The sequence below is a fragment of the Eumetopias jubatus genome, unplaced genomic scaffold, assembly GCF_037043125.1.
Source record: "Eumetopias jubatus isolate StellerSeaLion01/CBP00866 unplaced genomic scaffold, mEumJub1_p1.0 scaffold_2, whole genome shotgun sequence".
NCBI classification, from domain to species: Eukaryota; Metazoa; Chordata; class Mammalia; order Carnivora; family Otariidae; genus Eumetopias; species Eumetopias jubatus.
The window spans coordinates 195,889,627-195,912,705 of record NW_028274808.1 but is presented as its reverse complement, the minus strand read 5'-3'; the positions used below and the strand labels follow the sequence as shown (position 1 = coordinate 195,912,705).

Below are 23,079 nucleotides of genomic sequence, written 5' to 3'. Positions count from 1 at the left end.
ATGTATACACACTAACCCCTAGCTCAGAGCTTCGCACATGGGAGGTGCTCTTTTGATAAATATTTATTGAGCGCCTCCTGTCTGCCTGGCCCTGGGTGCTCATCCTTGTCGGAGGTATTCAGATGGTCAGACTGCCTGCCACTTGGCCAGGATGCAGGAGTAGATTCTATCATCGGGAAGAGAGCTGAACTAAATGCCCTCCAAGGCCCTTTCCATCCATATGACCCTGGGGAATGCAGGCGGGAACGGTGGGTGGACATATTCTCAAAGAGCTAGTCTTCCCAGGATTCAAACTCACCCTCGTGACTTATGCCTTTTCCAGGCTGAACACTGCACATTTCCAGCCTCAGGGAACCTGCCATTTGTTACCAAGCCCTTAATTGTGCAAACCTCCATGTATACAGATGCAAAGGTGGGTGGACTGATTAGACCCCTGAGATCATGATAATCAGATAATAAGAGCCACTTTTAGAACACGGATTTAAATATTCAGCGCTCTAGTATTTATCCTCCTACAGAGAGAGGTGGCTTTGGTTGACGGCTCCTGTGGACAGTGCATCCCAGACACAGTGGGCATCATCCTTGAAAACACTGCTCTGCACTGCAGGGCAGGTGGAATTGCTCTTCTTAAGTAGCAGGAAAATAAAGGCTATTAAACTTGCTCCAGATTCTACAAAAAGCAAGCCCACGAAGCCTCCGGGGTGTTATTTCCAGTAGTACACTGAAAGCGGCTTCAGAATCTTTCTTTTATAAAGCGATGATTTAATACTTTTCTTAGCATTTTATTAAGAATAAATGGAAGAAGTGGCCGAATGAGTAACGTTTCCACATCATTCACTACACCATAGTATTGCTAACACTTTCTCAAAGTTCAAAATGCAACACTCATTTGATAAAGTCATCCTAAAGTTTTAGGGCAGAAAAATATTTCTTTCTCCTTCCTGACATACATACTTTCCATGTAAAATAAAGACAAATTTATAGCCTATTTTTTTTTCCTTTCCCACCTTGGCTGCCAGGAAGCTCTTAGCTAAATTTGATGTTCAGCTCTTTAACAGAGTTTCCTGGAACAAAATATCTCTTCTTTCTTAAAAGCTGTGATCTCCTTCTTTTCAAGCATCAATTTAATTACCTGCTGTGTATGTGTTCGTAAAAATAGTTTCTACTTGCTCCACATCCCTTATTTTTTTAAAGATTTATTTATTTATTTTAGAGAGAGAGTGTGGGTGTGGGGGGGGGCAGAGGGAGAGAGAATCCCAAGCAGACTCCCCTCTAAGCACAGAGTCCGATGTGGAGCTCAATCCCAGGACCCCTGAGATCATGACCCGAGCTGAAATCAAGAGTTGGACGCTTAACCGACTGAGCTACCCAGGTGCCCCTCCATACACCCCTTCTTACAAGTTTCCCGTGACTGGGTGAGGAAGAGTATCTGGTGAGGGAGAGAATCATGGCAGACACGGAGATGCACCATTCACTGATGGATGAAGGGGGCAGGAAGGGGTGGGGGGCCTCCTGTGGTAAATCCTAATGCCATCCTCTCTCTGGAGGCCACACTCTTGTGGTCGAGTGGAGACATGGCCTCGCATCCTCCACTGCCTCAGCCTCGAGGCCCACCTGAGCCGGGCCCGACCGCCGTCTGGGATGCTCGGGGGAGGGGGATGGGGGGGAAGGTTGGCTCTGCCAGGCCCTGCCGACTGGCGGACAGTTGAGTTTCAGGCTCCCCAGGCTGATGCTCAGGAGCACACAGCCCTTGGGGAGAAGCCCTGGCTTTTTTAAGGGACAGTCTCAGGGCTGGCTGATCGAAACGGGGGCCCCGTCCAGGCCCAATTCTCGGCACGTACGAGCTCCAGGCAGCGTGCCAAGTACAGCAGCTAGAGGGACAGACGCTGCAGACCCTGCACAGGCAGCGTCCTCATCAGTCACTCACTTTTCCTAATGTGCATTTTGTGGAATGCCGATTCCCAGAGAAGCTCCATGGAATAAAATGCCTTGGTCAAAGAAGTTTAGTAGCATTGTACACTCTATCTCTTGGTTCAAATGTCACGTTAATTACATAATAAACGTTCTGATAAGTCCTGCATAAAGACAGCCATTTAATTGTTGTTTTGCTCCACATTTCCTGCATATATTAGCTGGAGCACCTACTCACAACCTGCAGAAGATCGTCAAGAAATTTTATTCTAATTCTATATGACATGTGTCACAGAGGGAGTGAATCCAGGATGTCCCCATGGCCTGAAGGAAGAATCCCAATGGAGGACATGGATCAGAGAGTAGAGGCAAATATCACACCATGAAAAGCAGAAAGAGCTCAAATGTCCTCCCAAATAAATCCATATTCTAGTCCCCAGAACCTGCTCATAGGTTAGCTTATATGGCCACAGGGACTTCACAGATATGATCGAGTTAAGGATCCTGTGATGGGGAGGTTATCCTGGATTATCTGGGTGGGCTCAATGTTATTATGAGGATCCCTGTAAAAGGGAGGCAGGAGGTCAGAGTCAGAGAAGATGTGTTAGAAACAGAGAATGGAGGGGATGCACTTTAAAGATGGAGGAGGGGTCATGAGCCAAGGAATGGGGGTGCCTCTGGAAGCTGGAGACCTCGTAACACCCTGGTTTTAGCCCAGCGAGACCTCTTTTGGAGTTCTGACCTCCAGAACTATAAGATAATAAATCGATTTTTTTTTTCTTTAAGGAATTGCCAAAAAATTTGCTTCAGATAAGGCTTGACCCAGCCGCTCAAACTAAATCACTAAGTAACTACCAAATTTCTTTCACGTATTCCTGTATCGTTTTAAGCCACTAGATTTGTGGTAATTTGTTAGAACAGCCAAAGAAAACTAACACAGAGCCATTTTAATTAGGCAGAGGTAGCTCCTCCCCAACTCCCACCACTCACTTTGAGTGTGACATGGGAAAAGCATCTGATCTCTCAAGCTTTAGAGTGCTCTTCTTGCCAGGTGGGGCTGACCTCAGCCCACCTAGGTCTCTGGTCATTATGACAGCTCCTCAGGGCAAGGATGCAGAGCAGTAGCCCAGAGCCTGGCTCACTGCAGATGCAACACCCATAACGTCCCCTTGCAGGGACAAGTGACGCCAGCATCATGCAAAATCTAAAAAGGGCAAATTTGGGGTGTGTCTGCCCAGTGCTGTGTGAGGTCTAGGAGGAAGGGTTGGAAGGCACAGGGGCCACAAACTCCAACTAAGTAGCCACAGACACAAGGTTTAAGCTCTAGAACCAGGCTGCTAGGGCTGGAGCCCTTGCTATGCCATGTCCTGGCTGGGCGACTGTGGCTGAGTTGCTCAGCCTCTCTGTGCCCTAATAATGCCTGGCCTATGGGCTGTGGCTTGCAGACCAGGTAATGGGCATACACCTGGAGAGGTGCCCAGCCCTGGAAAGTGCTCATTGAGTGTCCCACGTAGGTTGGGAAGCCCACTGGGGTGGGGCCCATGGGCTTCCCTAAAGGTCAGTCTGGCTTCTAGGCAAGGGCCTTCCTGGGGGCTGCCTCTCTGGGGGCCCCAGAACGGAGGACAGTACTAGCCTGGCAGCTAATTCTGCCTGAATGTTCATGGCTGCCTGGAACTCGACTGCAAGGGATCCTGGGGTTGTCCCCCCTGCCCAGTGAGGGAGGGTGTGGATGCTGGGTCAGGGCAGAATCTGGCAGAGCAGGGAGGTGGCTCACATGCCACATGTCAGCTGTACCCAGGTGGACAACACAGGCCTCGACCTCCATCGGGTAGGCCTGGGAGCCTACTCCTGGCCAGAGCCTGGATGGCCTCAGGGATTTGGAAGCGGGCTGGTGTGCCAATTAGGGAAATGAGTGCAGTCCCGTAGAGCTCCTTTCCTTCATGATCGCCAAGGGCTGAGCCCCAACATTCTGCCAGCCCAGTTTCACACTGGCAGAACGAAATAAATAAATGAAGAAGAGCAGGTGCTCTTGACTTGGTCTGACTCACGTATCTGAAGTTTCCAGATCAGTGGAGCAGTGACTGAGTTTATGCCTGTACCTGGCCAACTCAGAGAAAAGAGCTGGAAGCTGACTGCAGCCCACATCGGGCCCTCAAATACCCACCAGCGCCACGCCCCGAGCAAAACGTGGAGAGGTGTGCGGCAGAGAGGAAAGGTGGACGTGGGCGGTGGGGACAGACTGATGGGGCTCTGTCCGGCATCTGCTGCCTACTAGCCTGGCGCCTGGGCCCGTCTCGAGCAACTCGCGCACCTCTGCTTCCTCAGGTTCCAGACCCTCTGGTGCAGTAACACCCGCCTGGTCTGTGCGCACCTGTGACCAGGTATGCACTGCTGTGGCGGGGTGGTTAAGGGCCCCGACTCTGGGGCCACACTGCCTGGGGCTCAAATCCTCGCTTCTCTCCTCGTCACCTAGTCTGATGCCACATGAGATTCTTGATGTTTCTGTGCCTCAGTTTCCTTATCTGTAAGATGGACAGAGCAGCATCGGGGCTGTCTGCAGTGGTAAAAGTCAGCACACACGAGGTCCTCAGAACACTATCGCTCTTAACGGGCGACGAGCACTGGAGGTCCGCGAACTATTCCAGGAGGCCTTGCTACACCCCTCACCCCTTCCTTCTTCTCTTTTTTCTTCCTTTTTAGCCTGACAAATGGTACAAAACGCTATAACCTTCCATTGTGGGTTGAATTGTGTCCCCATAAACAGATGTCGAAGTCCTAACCTGGTAACTGTGAATGTGACCTTATCTGGAAGCAGGGTCTTTGCAGATGTGATTGTCAGTGAAGATGAGGTCACACTGGATGGGCCCTTAGTAAGAAGAGAAGAGACACAGAGACAGACAGACACACAGGGAAGACAGCCCCGTGCGGATGGAGGCAGAGTTTGGAGAGTAAAGCCACAGGAGGCCAAGGTCGGTGGGCACACGCCAGAAGCCGCGAGAGGAAGCAGGTCTTGCTGACCGGTTGACTTTGGACTCCTGGTCTCCAGAACGGGGAGAGAACCCCTCCTGTTTTTAGTCCCCAGTTTGTGGCGCTTTGTTAGGCAGCTACCGCACTGGATGGTCTCTGTTAGCATTTCTCGCGTCCTGCTAGAGCAAAGCGCAGGGCAGCCTGGGGACTTCCTTCCTGTGACCTGGAGGGCCTGTGACAAGGCAGGCAAAGGGACTCCCGGCGGACATGGGGCCATGGGCCTTTGCAGTCTTGTGCCCAGCACAGTATGGAGCTCCTCTTCTGCTCGGAGCAGGGCTCAGGGCTTCTAAAACTAAAGGTTTCACCGAAGCATTTATTTTCAGCAGCAATTGGGATTGAAGTTTGAGTTTATTACCGACAGCAGTGGGATCCAAAGCGGGGGATGCAGTAGAAGACACTGGAAGTCCTGTTTGTACTGTTACGACATCTCATTATGGACCGACCCTGGAGCCTTCCCACGAACCACATGAGGGTGATGGGGGCTCTGCCATGAGAAGGGGCTGACAGGGGGCTCCTCACCTTTGCTTTCAGTCTAGAACGATACATTTCAGCTTACGTGTCCCATTGACTGGTGGGACTTGGGAATGGTAGTGTTTGGTTCTAATAGAATTAACTCTGATGAACATACAGGCGGCTTATAAAGAATCCTCCAAAGAAGGCATGAATTAAGGTAAGACTGAGGTTTCTGCACAAAGACAGGAGCCAGCAACCACCTCTGCTCTGGGTGCAAGCCCACTGTCAGCTTCCCAACAGCAGGCTGCCTGCTGAGGTTTGAAAACTTAAGACACAAATAATCCACCTCTTCAAAGTAAAGATAGCATTTTAAGGAGAGTGAGAAAAGTAGCAGGTTTTCAAAGGAGATTGCTCTGTGGAAAGACAGTTGTGGAAACGGTGCCATCACCGTGTGGCCTGGGACCCAAAGTGCTGCACACCGGTCACCAGGTCAAATTCCCACATCTGCACATTAAAAAACAAAATCCCTGCAAACAGTTCCAAAAGCGTTCCTGTTTGAAAATACTCCAGATGAAGAGTTTCAGTGGGTTTTGCTAAATCATGGCTGTCAAAACATAAAAAGGCAACATTGTCTCCTGATTTTGCAGGAACAAAGGAGTGAAGCTGGGAGGGTGGAAATCTACCTGCTCCAGCCCCACCCCACCCCCCCGCCCCCATCCCCGACACTGCATTCCTAGCAGATGGGACTGCAAGACTAATACCAAATTCCAAACGTGTTAAGTTCAGCCAGCCTTGCTGCCGCCTTCCATTTGGATCTACATTGTTTTCTGAGGTTCTTTTTGAGCTCTCATCACCATTCAGGTCAATACTGCAGTGTTAGCGGCTAACGCTTACTGAGAGCTACTCTAGGTCAGCCACCATTCCACATGCTTCATAGGCCTTTTTTTATTTGATTTTCATATAACTGTCCCCTGAAGGAGACACCGCTAGTGTCCCTGCTTTGCAGGTGAGAAGAGAGATGAAACTTATCCATGGTCAGGAGAATTAGGACCCCTGAGAGCAGAGCCTGAGACAAGGATTTCCTGTAAGAAGTTGATACACATGATGGTTGCAGAAAGCACGTGTGAGGGGAGAGGGAGAGTGAAGCAGGGAAGGGAAAGCTGCACAAGACACATCACTGAGGAGCCTACTATGGATGCAGGGGTCAGTTCTGCTGGACTTCTGACTAGAACATGGAACGTCTCCCAGAACGGTTCCACAGGGGAGGCTGGGCATCTGTCCACCAGCTCCCCATGTGCACGCATGAACTCCCATGCATGCACATTGCACTGAAGATGGGCTGAGCTGCATTGTGGCCACAGAGAAGGCCTGACTATGCAGGGAGACACCTGCTGTGCTGGAGGTGCAGGAAATGTCAGCCTGCGTCTGCACTCACAGGGGACTGTCCCACAGCTGGGCTGAAATCAGAGTGAACAGAAGGATGGTGTGATGGGGACACCAGAGGAAACCACTGCTGTCAGCACTGGTAAATGTAGCAGCTGGGAGTAGAACCCCAGCAAGGGCTCCAAAACCCTTGCTCTGGACGCTCGGTTATGATCCCTGGGAATTTAGAACCAGGACTTTCAGATCTTCCCTCCTTCCCCCCTCCACCCCCTTACTGCTTCCTTCCTTCCTTCTTTCCCTGTCTTTCTTCCTAAGTCTTCATTTCATATCCTGAATTCTTGAAGAGCCTAGAAGCATGCTCAGGCTTCATCTCACCCATCTGTTTGCCCATCACTTGCATCAGACTGAGCCAAAGGCCTGAGTTGTAAATCAGCACCAATTTCCTTACACTTTGGAAGCACAGAGAAGATTGGTTTGAATTAACTCTTGCATTCTTTTTTCACCCAGAGCCCCTAAATAACATTCCCTTCCTTCCAATCTCTAGAGGAAGGCCTGGAATCTGCCTCTGGAGCTGGGACCCTACTCACAAAGGGGCAGGAAACCATGCAGGGAGGGGACAAAGCACATTAGTGCAGTGTCGGGGGTGTCCTGAGGCTGGTAAATGGCTCTCACTGATGCTGCTGTCATCACTGTGGTCCTACCAGATCAAGGCAGGTGCTTACGCTGGTGTAAGGCTTACGACACCTCATGCCAGAGGCTGGGTCTTATTCAGGGCCTGGCATGCAGCAGGTGCTCAAACCACGTTGGATGAATGTAACTGGTCCCTCCTCATATTTGCTTAGTTTGAAGAAGGGGATCCTCTGGGAGGAGAAGCCTAGATGTGGATAAGTTTGGACTCCTTGGCTCTGAGGTCAGAACGAGGACCAATGGCAGCAGCTGTGATGCGTCAGAAGTCAGCTCACCACAAGGAAGAACTGTCTGACTGATGTGGCCAAGGGGAGATCGGGCGCTTTCACAAGCAGGGAGCTCCCCATCACTGGAGGTGTGCAAGGAAAGGCATGATGACTACCTGTCAGAGATACTGTGGGAGGGACCCAGGCATTGAACAGGAAGAAGGACGAGGTCTCTTAAGCAAGTGGAGAACCCAAGAAGTGTTCAGGTTCTATGGAAACCTGCGAGAGAACGAGATGAGGGCATCTAGGGGGCAGGGAGCAGACAGGACAGACACTGTCAATTTTAACTAGCTGTCCACGGAGAGAGAGGAAATGGCCTTAGAAATTCAGTCGGTGAGTCCATTTCAAAAGGACATTTGCTCGACAGATGCTGACGGGGATGTGGAGAAAGGGGAACCCTCCTACACTGTTGGTGGGAATGCAAGCTGGTGCAACCACTCTGGAAAACAGTATGGAGGTTCCTCAAACAGTTGAAAATAGAGCTACCGTACGATCCAGCAATTGCACTACTGGGTATTTACCCCAAAGATACAAATGTAGGGATCCGAAGGGGTACGTGCACCCCAATGTTTATAGCAGCAATGTCCACAATAGCCAAACTGTGGAAAGAGCCAAGATGTCCATCGACAGATGAATGGATAAAGAAGAGGTGGTATATATACACAATGGAATATTATGCAGCCATCAAAAGGAATGAGATCTTGCCATTTGCAACGACGTGGATGGAACTGGAGGGTGTTATGCTGAGTGAAATAAGTCGATCAGAGAAAGACATGTATCATATGACCTCACTGATATGAGGAATTCTTAATCTCAGGAAACAAACTGAGGGTTGCTGGAGTGGTGGGGGGTGGGAGGGATGGGGTGGCTGGGTGATAGACACTCGGAGGGTATGTGCTATGGCGAGCGCTGTGAATTGTGCAAGACTGTTGAATCACAGATCTGTACTTCTGAAACAAATAATGCAAGATATGTTAGGAAAAAAGAAAAAGAAGAAGATAGCAGGAGGGGAAGAATGAAGGGGAGTAAGTCGGAGGGGGAGACGAACCATGAGAGACGATGGACTCTGAAAAACAAACTGAGGGTTCTAGAGGGGAGGGGGGTGGGGGGATGGGTTAGCCTGGTGATGGGTATTAAGGAGGGCACGTTCTGCGTGGAGCACTGGGTGTTATGCACAAACAACGAATCATGGAACACTACCTCAAGAACTAATGATGTAATGTATGGTGATTAACATAACAATAAAAAATTTTTAAAAATGTAAAAAAAAAAAAAGGACATTTGCTTATGGAAAATAACCCTCCAGGAGGGGTCTGTTCTCTTGAATCTCCAAGTCACTTAAATAGTTCATCTGATCTACTTGGGTCCTCTCCCTGCTCAGGCTCCCACTCTCGCCCTTGCACTTGAGGTAAAAGCTTCCCATGGCTCACACCTCATATTCCTGGCCATGTTCTAATCACTAATTCCAAAGAACTTGAAAAAGGAATGAGAATTTTCATTTCCCAAGTGGAGAGAAAATCCTCTGGGCAGTACGGTCAATTTCTGGGCTGGGAGAGGAAGTTCTTATGTAATCAGATCTTGTACCAGTTAAGGACTCGTCTTCATACCAGGGGAGTCAAGAGACCAAGCAGGGGAGAAGAAGCAACATTACTGTGTATCTACTATGTGCCAGACTTTGGGCTAGGTGTCTTACAGACCTTATCGGGATAACCTAGTGTTGTTCTGTTCTCTGAGCCTCAGAAGAATTGGGAAATGTACCAGAGATCACAGGTAGAAGGTGAGGGAGCCAGTGTTCCAGCTTGATCTTTCTTTGCACACACCTCAACGAATGACGAAAAGAAACCACAGAGATGAAAAGCTAACAAAACTAAATTCAGTTCATTTCAACTAACCTGCAGCTTTTTAGAGCTTGCTATGTGTGGGGGGATGCAAAAGTGTCCTCTGTCAGGGGAAGAAAAAGGCACAGTTTCTGCTCAGAAGGAGTCCTTTAGGGGGAGACAGAACACATCTCATGCAACTCCAGGTGCATAGTGCTGGATGTGGGGCCTGCAGGAACCTCAGGAAACCCCCACAAGTTCAGTGCTCCTACTTGCCTTTTAACAGATGGGGAAACTGTGGCTCAGAGGGATGAAGTGATGTGTCCAAGTCACACGGCAGAGCTGCCATTCCAGCCCCCATGGTGCTGCGTTCCTGGGTTGGTGCAAGCATGACTTGGGCTGATCTTGCCAGGAGGCGGTCGCTGAGAGCAGATCTTGTATCATGCATCCCTTGTCCAAGAGGTTAGGTCAGGCCATAGGCAAAGGGGAAGTCCTCCTTCCCCAGAGTGCTCTTTAGATGTCTGCTGGCATTCTGTCTTTGCAAGGATTGTTTCTGCATGTAATGCAATTAGCAGTTGCATTCATACTGTCAGGATCTCTATATAGCTGTACCTTATTTTTTTCCATTAGTGAATGAATAATTTATTATTACTAAGATAAAAAAATTATTCTCTTATGGTAAGGACACTGAACATGAGATCTGCCACTGAACATGTTTATAAGTGCACAATGCAGTATTTAAGTGCACAACAGACACAATGTTGTACAGCAGATGTCTCGAATTTATCCATCTTGCATAAACTTTATACCCACTGATTGCAACTCCCCGCTTACCCCTCCCTCACAGCCCCTGGCAACCACTATTCCACAGTTTGGTTCTATGAACTTGACTATTTTGGATACTTTAAGTGTGTGAGGTCAGGCAGCACCCTCCTGTGACTGGCTTATTTCACGCAGCATAAGGTCCACCAAGTTTATCCATGTTGTCACACACTGCAGGATTCCCTTCTTTTTTAAAGCTGAATAATAGTCCATTGCATGTGTATACCACATCTTCTTTATATGTTCATTTATCAATGGACATTTAGGTTTCTTACACATCTTGGCTACTGCGAACGGTGCTGCATTGAACATTTAAGAGTGCTAATATCTCTTTGAGATCTTGATTTCAATGCTTCTGGATAAATGCCCGGATGTGGGACCGCTGGTCATATGGTATTTCTATTTTTCATTTTCTGGAGAAGACTCCCTACTGTTTTCTATAGTGGTTGCGCCATTTTGCATTCCCGCCAACGGTGTGCAAGGGTTCCAATTTCTCCATGTCCTCACCAACACTTGCTTTTTGAGTTTTTGATACTAGCTGTTTTTTTGATGTGAAGTGATATCTCACTGTGGTTTTAATTTGCATTTCCCTGATCATAGCAATGTTGAAATTTTTTCCACAAATCCATTGGTAAAGTATGTCTTCTTTGGAGAAATATCTATCCAAGTTCTTTGCCCATTTTAAAATGAGGTTACTAGATTTTTGGCTATTGAATTGCAAAAGTTCCTCATTTTTTTTGGATATTATTAGCCCCTTATCAGATATACGGTTTGCTAATATTTTCTGTCATTCCATAGGTTACCTTTGCACTCTGTTGATTATTTCCTTTGCTGTACAGATGCCTTTTAATTGGACGTAGTTCCCCTTATCCATTTTTACTTTTGTTGCCTATGCTTTTGGTGTCATATCCAAGAAATCCCTGCCAAAACCAATATTAGGAAGCTTTCTCCTTTTGTTTTCTTATAGGAATTTTATGGCTTCAGGTCTTACATTTAAGTCTGTAATTTATTTTGAGTTGATTTTTGTGTATGGTGTGAGCTAAGGGTCTAACTTCATTCTTTTGCATAAAGAGACCCAGTTTTCTAGTTATCCTGTATCCAGAAGACACTACAGCCTACAGCCAACAATATGCTCAATGGAGAGAAACTGAAAGTCTTTTCTCTAAGGTCAGGAACAAGGCAAGGATACCCACTCTCATGACTTCTACTCAGAAGTCCTAGCCAGAGGAATTAAGTGAGAAAAGGAAAGAAAAGACATCTAAATTGGAAAGGAAAAAGTAAAATCATCCTCGTTTGCACACAACATGATCTTATATATATAAAACCCCAATGACTTCACCTGAAATACTGTTAGAACTAAACACATAGATTCAGTCAAGTTGCAGGATACAAAATCAACATGCAAAAATCAGTTGCATTTCTATACATGAACAGCAAACTACCCTAAGAGGAAATTAGAAAAAATAATCCCCTTTACAATAGCCTCAAAGAGAAGAAAATACTTAGGAACAAGATTACGAAAGGAGGAGAAGGACTTTTACACTGAAAATTATAAAACACTGATGAAAGAAATTAAAGGGGACACAAAGAAATGGAAAGACACCCTGTGTTCATGGTTGAAAGATATAAGATTGTTAAAATGACCATATTACCCAAGGCCATCAAGAGATTCAATGCCATCTTATTAAAATCTCAAAGGCAATATTTTACAGAAATAGAAAAAAAATAATGTTACAATTCATATGGAACCACAAAAGACCATGAGTGGCCAAAACAACTTGAGAAAGAACAAAGCAGAGCCATCAGGGTTCCTGATTTCAAAATAAGCTGCAGAGCTACCATAATTCAAACAGTATGGTACTGGCATGAAAAGGACAGACATAATAGACCAGTGGAACTGAATAGAGAGCCCAGAAATAAACCCACGGCTATACAGTCAACTGATTTTCAACAAGCTGCAGCTGAAACAGGCAAAACAGCAAGGTGGCCAAGGGCTAACTAGCACCGGGGTGAGAGAGAGTCAGGGCACAACAGATTTACTCTGTGTGACCTGGGGAGTCGCTCGGCAGCTAAAACCTCGGCTGTCTTCTGTAAGGAAATAGAGTGAATAGTGTCAATATGAACAAGACTAGCCAACGTTCACAGAAGGCTACTGTGTGTTTCAGAAGGTACTCGTGAGAATCAACCAACATGTGTCTATCAGGGGATAAGCCAGGGATTATCCCTGATGGACAACAGTTATCAGCGGTAGCTTTCCAAGGTAGGAATAGTGGAAGTACTTACTAAAAGAAAAAAAGAAAAAAACAAGCAAGTAAATGACCACAACAAAAACAGGCATCCTTCCTGGCCATATGTATTCATGGGTTTATGATCAACCCCTTGAGCTGTGGATGGATTCCTGCCCTCTTCCTTTACTCCCTTATGTCAACTCATCTTTCCACCCTAGCACAACTGCTGCCTTTTTCAGGAAGCCCTCCCAGGTGTCCCCTGACCAGCCCCATGGAGCTCTGTGCTCCTTCCCTCATAGCTCCCGGCATGGGGCCAACTTACACTCATCTGTGAGGTGACCTGGTTCCTGTCAGACCCCCTCACTGACTGCTTGCTTCAGGAATCAGGGGCCCTACCTGGTTTTGCTCCATATTTTATCCCCTGGGCTTAGTACATGCCTGGTACACAACAAAAACTCCAAAAATAAGTGGGCATGGAATGAATGGTGACTCCAGGAGGTTACTCATAACTCAGACTCCATTACAATGGCCTTTGCTGAGCTGCACTTCAGGCTTGTGCTTCAGCTCTTACTGAGGGTCCATATAAGAAAAATCATAGAAAAACATATTTTGCAATTGCTTTAACTTTAGTTTAAGATTTGATTATGTCTCAAGACCCTCCCTTGTAATAAATGATTTTTAGAGTTGTGTGTAGGTAAACTCTGTCTCTCCTGAGCAACTGATTTGCTTCTCAGAAACAGTCCGTGGAGGAATCAGTTCCTTTCTTGCCCTGGCTGCCAGGAAGCTCAGACACTAATTTGGTATCCCCTCCTTGAAAGACGACAGGATGCTTCCGACGACATAGTCAGTTTCCAGGCACTGTTCTAAGCCCTTAATGTGAATTAAATCACTTAGAAGTTCAAAATAATCCAATAAGATGAGTGCCTCAGACAGGGAAACCAGGCAAAAGGCTGCACATAGCTAGCAGATGGCAATGCAGGGACTTGAACCCAATCAACCTTGCCCCACAAGTCTGAGCTCTTAACCTCCACAGTGAGCTACCACTTGGTAGCTCTGTTTTAATCAGCAGGGGCTCTTCCTTCTCCTTCCAGAGCCCTGAGTTTAACCTATAACACACACACACACACACACACACACACACACACACACACACACACACACACGCTTGTGTGCTTTATATGCTGTCTCAGTTTTTTCTTTGATTTCTATAAGATAGAAGATGAAGTCACTAATACTTATGAAAAAGAGAAAAAAGAGGCCTATAAGGTATGGCCTGGTGAGTTTGACCTTTAACCTCCAGTTTCTTCATCCCTATGGAAAGGACCCTGTGTCCAGATTCCCTCTCAGCTTTGTGGTACTGTCCAATATGCCAGATATGAAGATTGTAAAAGTTACTGCCACTCTTGTGCCAACAAACTACTGATATAGGAGCAAAAGGCTAATGGCAGAGGCCGGCTGCAAATAGTCACAGTTGACTAGCAGGTTAGAACCCAAACGTTCCCCCCATCAAATGCATCACAAAGCTGAATGGGTTTGGATGGGCTGGTCCTCCCCAGACCTTGGCCCAAAGCTTCCCTCCTGTTACCTTTGGGGGACAGGAGGGGGTGATGACAAGCACAGTGGACTATGGGTCAGGAGAAGGGACTTTGTCCTAGCTCAACCACTGACTTGTCTGGTGGCTTCAGACAAGACTCACTGATCTGGTCTCAGTTCCACATCAGCACAATGAAGGTTTTGCAGTGGCATGAGTGCATTTCTAACTTCCAAAGCCTAGACAAAGCCTCCTGGTTTAAGCTAAGCTCAGCTACTCCCCTCCAGCCACATTCCACTACAACCAGATGTCCTCATGCTTTTGGGCCACACCATGTCTATCCCAGATCCTTGTGGTTTTATAGACAAAGATCCAGACTTTGTTTCCAGCCAAGCCTGGGTTCAAGAACTGGCCCCACCACTTACTAACTGAGCGAGCTTCGGCAGGTTATACCAACCTCCCTGGCCTGACCTGTCATGTGAGGGTAGGAACATCATCTCTTAGAGTTGGAGAACACCGGCAGGGGCGCCATGGGCACGTGCCTTTGTGCCCCAGGCCCTTCCCACATGACAATTCCATTTGTCCTCCGTTCTTTCACATCACTGCACAGTTAGGACACCCTCTGCCTGTGTCTCAACTAGGTATCATTTATTTGTTCAAGTACTCAACACACATTTACTGAACATCTACTATATTCCAGAAGATCGGTCTCTATAGCAACCTAATGTCAGTGCCTTTTGCTCGAGATTTGATTTTAGAGAACTCTCTAGAGAGTTCACTGTTAGACATTGTTCAGATAGTCTCCATGTCTGACTCAAACTGCTTTGAACTGAAGCCTTCATAAATATGAAGAGCCTATGCCTTTATCGAACACTTTGTAAAAATTCCTTGTCTGGCTCCTTCCCTCTGAGCACACATCCAAACATCCCGACCCGCATGCCTTCTGCACTGTCTTGGGAGTGGCTGCAAGGAGACTTGGAATGGGGCTTTATATATATGCTTTGCGTGGACTTGAAAATCCCTCCCCTCAGGAAGCCCTCTCGGGCACAGAGGTAGAAACTACCAAGGCATAAACATCAGAAGGTCCAAAGGGATTATCTGACACATCTCCCTGGTAAAACCGCTGGCCTGGGTAATAAAGCTGCCTCACGCCTGTCTTTCCCACTTCGCCGCCTTCTCCTCGGGTTGAAACTGCTCCGTGTTCCCAGGGCAAGGAAGATTCTGGTGGCCATAAACCGCTTACAGCATGAAGCACAGAGCTTGGAGGAGCAGCTTGCTGCGGAGACCAGAGCACACACTTTGTTTTCAGGTGAACTTCGGTTTCATTCCTTCTTTCCGCGCATGATCAGGGAGCACCTACTACATGCCAGGCCCTGCTCTAGGTGCTGGGGCTTCAGCTATGAGCAAAACAGGAGAAGCCTCTGCCCTCCGGGAGCTTTCTTTGGAGGCAGCAGATGCTAAACAAATTAGCATATAAATACACAATTTCAGGTACTAAGTGCTTAGAAGAAAAATAAATTAGGGTGAGGGACAGTGAAGAGGAGAGAAAGCATTTGAGCTACTGTAATTGGGGAAGGTGTTTTTGAGGAGATGCCCCTTCAGCAGAGACTCACATGGACTATTGTGGGGAGGAGCCTTCTGGTTGAAGGAGCTTGTGCAAAGGGCCGAAGTGAGATGTGCCAGGAGCATCCCACCATTTCCTCGCTGTGTCAGATTCTGCCCACTGGGATCAGTCCCCAGTCATTCTGTGGCCTGCCGACCACATTGCCTGGACTCCCATGCAAGCTGATTCCTGGTAGATCCATCCATGAGAGGCGTGGGTGCAGGTCCAGGAGTAGGAGGAAGAAAGGGTCTCTTCTACCTCTGGTTGAACCTCCAGCACCGTGAGTGGTGGTGACCCCTGCTCAGCCTTGGAGACTGAGGCTCTGGGGTCCTTCATGGCAATGACACCACCCACATTCGTGCCCCAGTTCCAGCATCTGCCCTGCAGCCACGATGTGCTGGCTGCAGCTTGCTGAGGTGGGGGGGGCTCTGCCTGACACCCCCTGCCCCACACCTTTGTGACCATCCCCCTGTATTCAGTACTTTCCTGAAGTATTCTTTCTGACTTCCCGAGGGGAATGCTGACCAGGCGCTAGCTCTGTGACCCCAATCCCCCTGCATCTTTGTCTCCTCATCTATAAAAGAAGGAGCAGAAACATTGGAGGCCCTTTTGGTGAGGATTAAGGCAGTGGATGCAGCACGCTTAACCTCTGTTAGTTTCCTAGTGCTTCTGTAATGAATTATTACAAACTCAGTGACTTCGGACAGCATGAATGTGTCACCTCACAGTTCTGGAAGTAAGAATCTGCAATGGGTCTCAGGGGACTACAGTCAGGGTGTTGTCAGGGCTCTGTTCCTTCTGGAGGCTCTAGGGGAAGATGGGTTTCTTTGCCTCTTCCAGGCTCCATAGTCTGCCTGCATTCCTTGGCTTGTGGCCCCTTCCTCCGTCTGCAAAGCCAGCAACCTTGGGCCGAACCCTTCTCGTGCTGCTACCTATCTGGTTCTTTCTCATCTGCCTTCCTTTTCCACAACAAGAATCCTTCTGATTACATGGGCCCCTATTGGGAAATCCAGGCTTATCTCCCCATCTCAGAAGTCAGTCAATTAGCAACCTTAATTCCATCTGTGATCTCAGTTCCATTGTCGTGTAACCTATAATATCCACAGGTCCTAGGAATTAGAATGTAGCCATCCTTCAGAGGCGGGGGATTCTATTCTGCCTCCCATACCAGCACATAACAGCAACTGAAACAGTCAGAAACATTTGAACCCAGTTAGTGCTCATTGTTCTGTGCCACCTCACTGTCCCTTAGATGGAAAGCAGGCCACTCCAGCAATGACACCTGTGATCACCTGTCGTGTGAGCTCGTTCATGGGTGGTAGCAGACCCTGAACACTTGCTTTCAGGAGCCCTGGCAGTGACACCGCTTCTGTCCCAATGTGCCAAGTCCTGACCTCAGAATCTGGAGCCGGACCAGCCTGAAGAAGGCATCTCGCCTAGTCCTGATCATACAGGTGGAGAAACCACAGCCCAGGGAGGTGCTGTGACAGGACCGGGGCTCCTGACCCTGGCCAGTGTATAACACTGCACTCTGTGGTCTTTCTCAGTAGCTGCCATCTGGAAGGACTCAACGAGACTGATGCCGCCTGGGAAATAACTGGCAGGGACGCTCAGACGACGCACATGCAGTTTTGCTGCTGAGCACTTTCCGCCCGCTGTATCTCACCCACAGACAGCCCAGTCAAAGCTGATGAGTCTCAGGGCCCCAAGGTTGGGGCTTAAGAGTATCCCTTCCACTCTCCCCTGCGGGAGCTCCCTGGCTCATAAAATGTTAATATCAGCATCCTTGTCATTTCATTAAATGCCCAGTCTATGAAGAACGAGTTACAGGATATTTGGAGGGCTGTTCTAGGGTGTGTTTTGTTGCCCAGGTACACCCACAGATCCCCCTCTGCTCATGAGAGTGGCAGGCTCCCAATCTGCGAGTCCCGAGAGGGGACAAGAATCATAAGCTGCCTCCTCCTAGAGAGTGGGGCCATTCGGCCAGAACCCCATCTTCATCTTCATCATATAGGACCCATGAGAGGCCGGATGGGAGGTAACTGCAAGAATCTCCCTCCTGGGAGTCAGGGGGCCTGGCTTTTGAGCTCCAGCTCCAAAAATGGCCAGGCTAGGGATGATAGCAAGTTCCCAAATGTCTCTGGGTCAAGTGGCTCCTCTGTGGAAAGGACCCGCCCATTTGCCTTCGTCCTGCCAAGGCATTCTGGGAAATTCAGTATTTTTAATGACCTTTCACAGGTGAATGGTCTTCAACAGATTGGAGCACACTTTCAAGGGCTTGATTTCTTTTCAAGGCCTTGATCGTCTATTCAATGCGTAGCCAATGGAAGTCTATGCTGGATGCGGGGGACATGGCGCTTAAGGAGACGCAGTCCCTACCCTTGAGAGTCTCACCATGTGGGGAGGGAGGGGGAGGGACAGAAACGGGCGGTGACACCACAGCGTGGCCAGGGCTGGGGCAGATGACGAGGGGAGGGAGGGATGGTGTGGGACCACAGTGGTTAATGTTATGTGTCAGCACGTCTGGGCCATGGCACCCAGACACAGTCGACCCTTGAACTGTGCGGATCCACTCATAGAAGGATTTTTGTACACTACTATTTGCATTTTCTCTTCCTTAAAATTTTCTTCATAACATTTTCTTTTCTCTAGCTTATTTCATGGTGAGGATACTATATATAATGCCTATAATATACAACATGTGTGTTAATTGACTGTTCGTGTTATCGGCAATGGCAGAGGCTGGTCAACAGGTAGCTAGTAGTAGTTAAGTTTTTGAGGAGCCAAAAGTTATATATAGATTCTCAACTGTGCAGGCAGTTGGCAGCCCTAACCCCCACATGTTTTGGGGTCAGCTATATTGGGTCAAACACCAGTCTAGATACCGTGGTGAAGACAGTTTTTAGATGAGAGTCACATTTACATTGTTAGACTCTGAGTAAAGCAGATTATTCTCCATAATGGGAGTGGGCCTCATTCAGTCAGTTGAAGGCCTAAAGAGAAAAAGACCGAGCTCCCCAGAGAGAGAGGTAATTCTGCCAGCAGATGGCGTCAGACTTCACCGGCAACACTGGACTCTTTCCTGGGTCTCCAGCCCAGCATCCGGCCCAGCAGATTTCGGACTTGCCAATTTCCACAATCATATGAGCCAATTCCTTGGAATAAATCTCTCTCTGTATATGTATTTATAAATTTTTAATATTTACACAGGCAATGCACCCTGTTCTCTTTCTCTGGGGAACCCTGACTAACACAGGGCCACCCCGACCCCTCTGGGGACCTCAGGGAAAGCATCACCCCACCTCACTTCTTAGTGGATGCATGGTTCTAGAGGTGCGTAGCTTCCATCAGGAGAACATGTCCACAGACCCCCGGCCACAGGGACAGAACTGACCAAGGGCCACAGCCACTGTGCTCTGCAAACCATCACCCTGGGCGTCCAGGCCACACTCTTCAGGGACTGCTCACAGACGGTGGTAGAGCATAGCAGGAAACTAAGGCATCCTTGTTCTAGGGACACAGGGCTTCCCTGGGGCTGATGCTGCTGGCCCCGTCCCTCCCTTGCCCACTGGGGGTCCGTCGAGCATCACGGTCTGTCAGCTCCCTCCACGTTTACACAGGCAACAACTCTGATAAAATCCTCGCTGCTTAGGCCACTTAGTCTCCACTTCTCAGAGAACCCAGAGGGACACAGTCAGTGACTCAGACACCGAAGTCTGAGCTCCATGGAGAAGCACTGAGCTTTCCATGGGAATGAGCTGGACCAAAAGGAAGACAGACATTTCCAACCAGGCAGCATCTCCGGGTCCTCCCCATGGCCCTCTGAGGCAGGGCCAGTATCACAGAATGCCGTAGAAGGATCTTTGAGATGCCCAAGAGATCTGTGGGACCCGAGGGTGTGGCTGGGCCCAGGGTGCTCGTGGCCTCTATGGGAGCTTGTTTCCTTCACCCTCTCAACCAGGACCTACTTGATCTACCACGAATGTTTGTTGATGGGCTGATTTCAGCCACAGGATTATAATCCCTGCACTGGATGTTGCCACACATCCATGGTCTCATCTGAGCATCCTTCTGGGCCCTGGAGATAAGCACTGTGTTCCTCCCATTTCACAGGGTGGGAAAACTGAGTCCATGTCTGAGACATTGGGCAACTCGCCTGGGCTCACAGCTACCGTGCAGGGAAGCAGGGGCGGCACCCAGCCCGGCTGCCTCTCCAACTACGCGGGGCCCGCAGCGCGGCACTGAGACGCACGTGCGCCTTCCAGACAGCCAGGGAGCGTCAGAACGTCAGCAGCGAGGCTACCGGGTACACAAAAGAGAGAAAAGCACGTAAACTTAATGGCTGACACCAGAGTGTCTCTGAAGGATGGAAGTGATTTGGCTGAGAAAAGTATTTTGACAAACTCCTGGAGTGGAAGGTGTTTGCTGAAATCTGCATGTTGTCTGATTCCAGCTTCAGAAGGGAAGGCATGCTAGCAGGAGAGGAAGACGAGCTCCAGAGCCACCTGGAAGGCAGAGGGGACAACGGGCAGTGGTGAGAGGGGAAAGAAGTAGGTGCTGAGTGGTAGGGACCCCGTGCCTGGAGCCCTTCCCAAAATCTTCAATATCGCCTTGAAATGCTCTGGTGATGTGGGGTGCGTGCTTGCTGCTATGGTGTCTGAGGAAACCAAAGCAGGGGCTGAAGTTCAAGTTGGGGTGTTTATGATGTGAGACAGAGCAGCATGCAAGAAGGCTGGTGCCCACGACAGTTCGGAGCCCAGAAATGCTCAGGATTTCCAAGACACTCTGAAGAGGGCTTGGACCTTCCCTGTGCTGGCAAACTAGGGTTCCAGGCAATTCCTCCAGCTCTCGGGGCACGGACACCCCCAGCAGACTCAGGGCTGCACAAGATCAGCCCCAACCACAGACACAATACAGCAAGTATCCCCTGCTTGGCTGGAACCTTGGACAATTCTTTCAATTTAAAGGGAGTCTGTTCTGCTCTCTGGAATGAAGTGTATGAGCAATTTCAAGATGTGCCTTCATGCTCTGGGAACTCAGGGTGGTTTCTGAGCTGTCTTCCTGCCCCTTTTGACCCTTGGGTATTTTGTAGGAAGGCACCTGGCCCTCTGCTTGGCAGCCAGCCCACGAGCAGGCTCCCCAGCCAGGGCAAAGGGAGCCTGAGACACAATCACTCCAGGGATACTGGGTGGGGGGGTGGTGGCACTCAGAGGTCACTCATCCCATAAACACGAAGACAGAGCACCGAGGGAGGAGGAGCAGGTGACTGTGCTGGCAGAGGCAGGGACAGGACCTCGGAGGGACTGTGTTTCCTCCTCCTTCTGCCAAGTCCCTCTGCCAGGTTCAGGAGATGATGCCACCTTTCTGATTGGCACTAGAGCTGCCCCTCCCCCCCTGTCATCTCCCGGGGGGACACAGTGTGCAAAGAGTCCCCAGGTAAGAGCGGGCCTGGGAGGGGCTGGCCACCCCAGGGCTTCCTCCCCAGGCACGTGGCTTCGTTTCTGGTGGATGCATGTGGTGGGTAGGAGGCTGCGGGGCACATCAGACATCCTTCCTTATCAAGAGCCCACCCAGCACAAAGCACGGCTTTCTCACAAAACAGCGATCTCCACCTATGCCTGCTTCTTTCCCTGCTGTTCTCCTCGTTTCTATTATTTCCACACTCTTTTTCTGTGCTCTCGGTGTTTCAGGGCAGGCCTGTCCAGGAGCCCGTGAGTGGGTACTCAGCTCAGTTCATGAGTGTCTGTGGTGTGGATGGGTTGCATCGATGGCCCTGATTTTATGACCTTACTACGTGTGTCCTTTGCTTTATAACTGTGCACCCCCTCCCACTCTGTGCCCTTGGCCATGTGCGTTACTTTGGCCAACAGGATTTTAGCTGATCTGAAGCTTGAAAAACTGCTTGTGTTTTCCACTTCCTCTCTGGGACCTCTGTGCTCACTAGGAGAATGTGCCTGAGCTAGCCTGCTGGAGGATGAGCCCGTGGAACAGAGTTGAGGCTAGCCTTGACCAGCCAGTGGACCACCAGACATGCCAGAGAACTTCTGCTAAGACAAGAAGCATTGCAAGGGCAAGCCCTATCAAGAGCTACAGAAGTTCCCTGCTGGCCCCTAGACTTGGGGACGATAAATGCTATTGTCTTAAGCCAATGAGTATCAAGCTGGTTTGATACGCTGCATTACTATGGCGATTGTTGTCTCCTGCAGGGCCCCTGTCCCCCAAATTACCCACAGACCAGACACAGCATACCTGCCATAGTGCCAAAGCAGGTGCGAGGTAATAGAATGTGTTTTGTGATGCTCAGAGGTCCCAGAGCAAGAGAGTCAGTGTTCAAATCCTAGTGCCACCGCTCGCTAGCTTTGTCTTTGGTCAAGTTAACCCTTCCTCAGTTCTTGTTTGTTTTAAAATGGGAATAATAATGTGATCTACTTCCCATGGTTGAGAGGCTTTATGGTCTAATACATGTGAAGTGCTTAGAACGATACAGTTCTCAGTCCAGATGAGTATGCCCATCTCTCTTCCCCTTCCCCCCACCTCCTGGGGGGCTGGAATGCCAGTCTGGTGCTCCCCTGTCTCCCCATCACCTGGCACAGGGCCCAGCACAGTAAATATCCATTGTTTGCTGAATGTCTAGAGGGAAACGCCACTCTTTATTAGCACAGATGCAAATTTCATGATTCTCTTTGAATCTAAGGCCAGTGACATCTTTGTTCTCTGTATAAAGCACGCATGTAATATTTACCATTTTTTATAACTGGATTTCTTCCTCACTGCCTACTGTGCTGTGACATAAACCTGTTTCACTGTCAGGCATTTACACACACGGCCCATTCCAACCGTACTTAACTGACGCCTTTCCCGAGAGTTCTTGCCGATGAAGCAGGAGGGATGGAACTAGAGGGTTCGCCGCCTTCTGCCGATCCACAACCTGGCTACTTTTGGGACTCAGAGCCTCACGTTAGTTTTGCTCCAGAGCCTCCACCATCTGACAATCAGCCTCCTTCTCTGCAGCCTGACTTCTGGATTGTTTGCCTCCCCACGGGCCCCATGAGAAGTCCCCTGGAACACGACCCACTGATGTCCCTTTGTGCACGAGCAGGGTGGGAGGGAACTCTGCTCTGGTTCCAGTCTTGTCGCTTGCGGTTGTCAGATGGGTGAGGGCTGCTGACCAGGGTCCCCCCTGGAGGGGGACAGGGCTCATGTCCCACCCCCACTACTATGCTCTTGAAAATTTCATGACTATGGGCAGTCTGCTGAAGAACACCTGTATCTCCCATCAGATTTTCAAAGGCCTCCAGAACCCCAAAACCGAGAACCACAGCCATGCTTAGGTCACCTCAGCCCTGTACGC

General features: G+C 49.0%; 1 protein-coding gene across 4 annotated transcripts in view; it reads right to left on the bottom strand.

The window, feature by feature from the left end:
* Positions 1 to 23,079, bottom strand: part of SLC2A9 (solute carrier family 2 member 9) — a 263,570-nt gene that overhangs the window by 93,857 nt on the left and 146,634 nt on the right. The window lies entirely within an intron of this gene.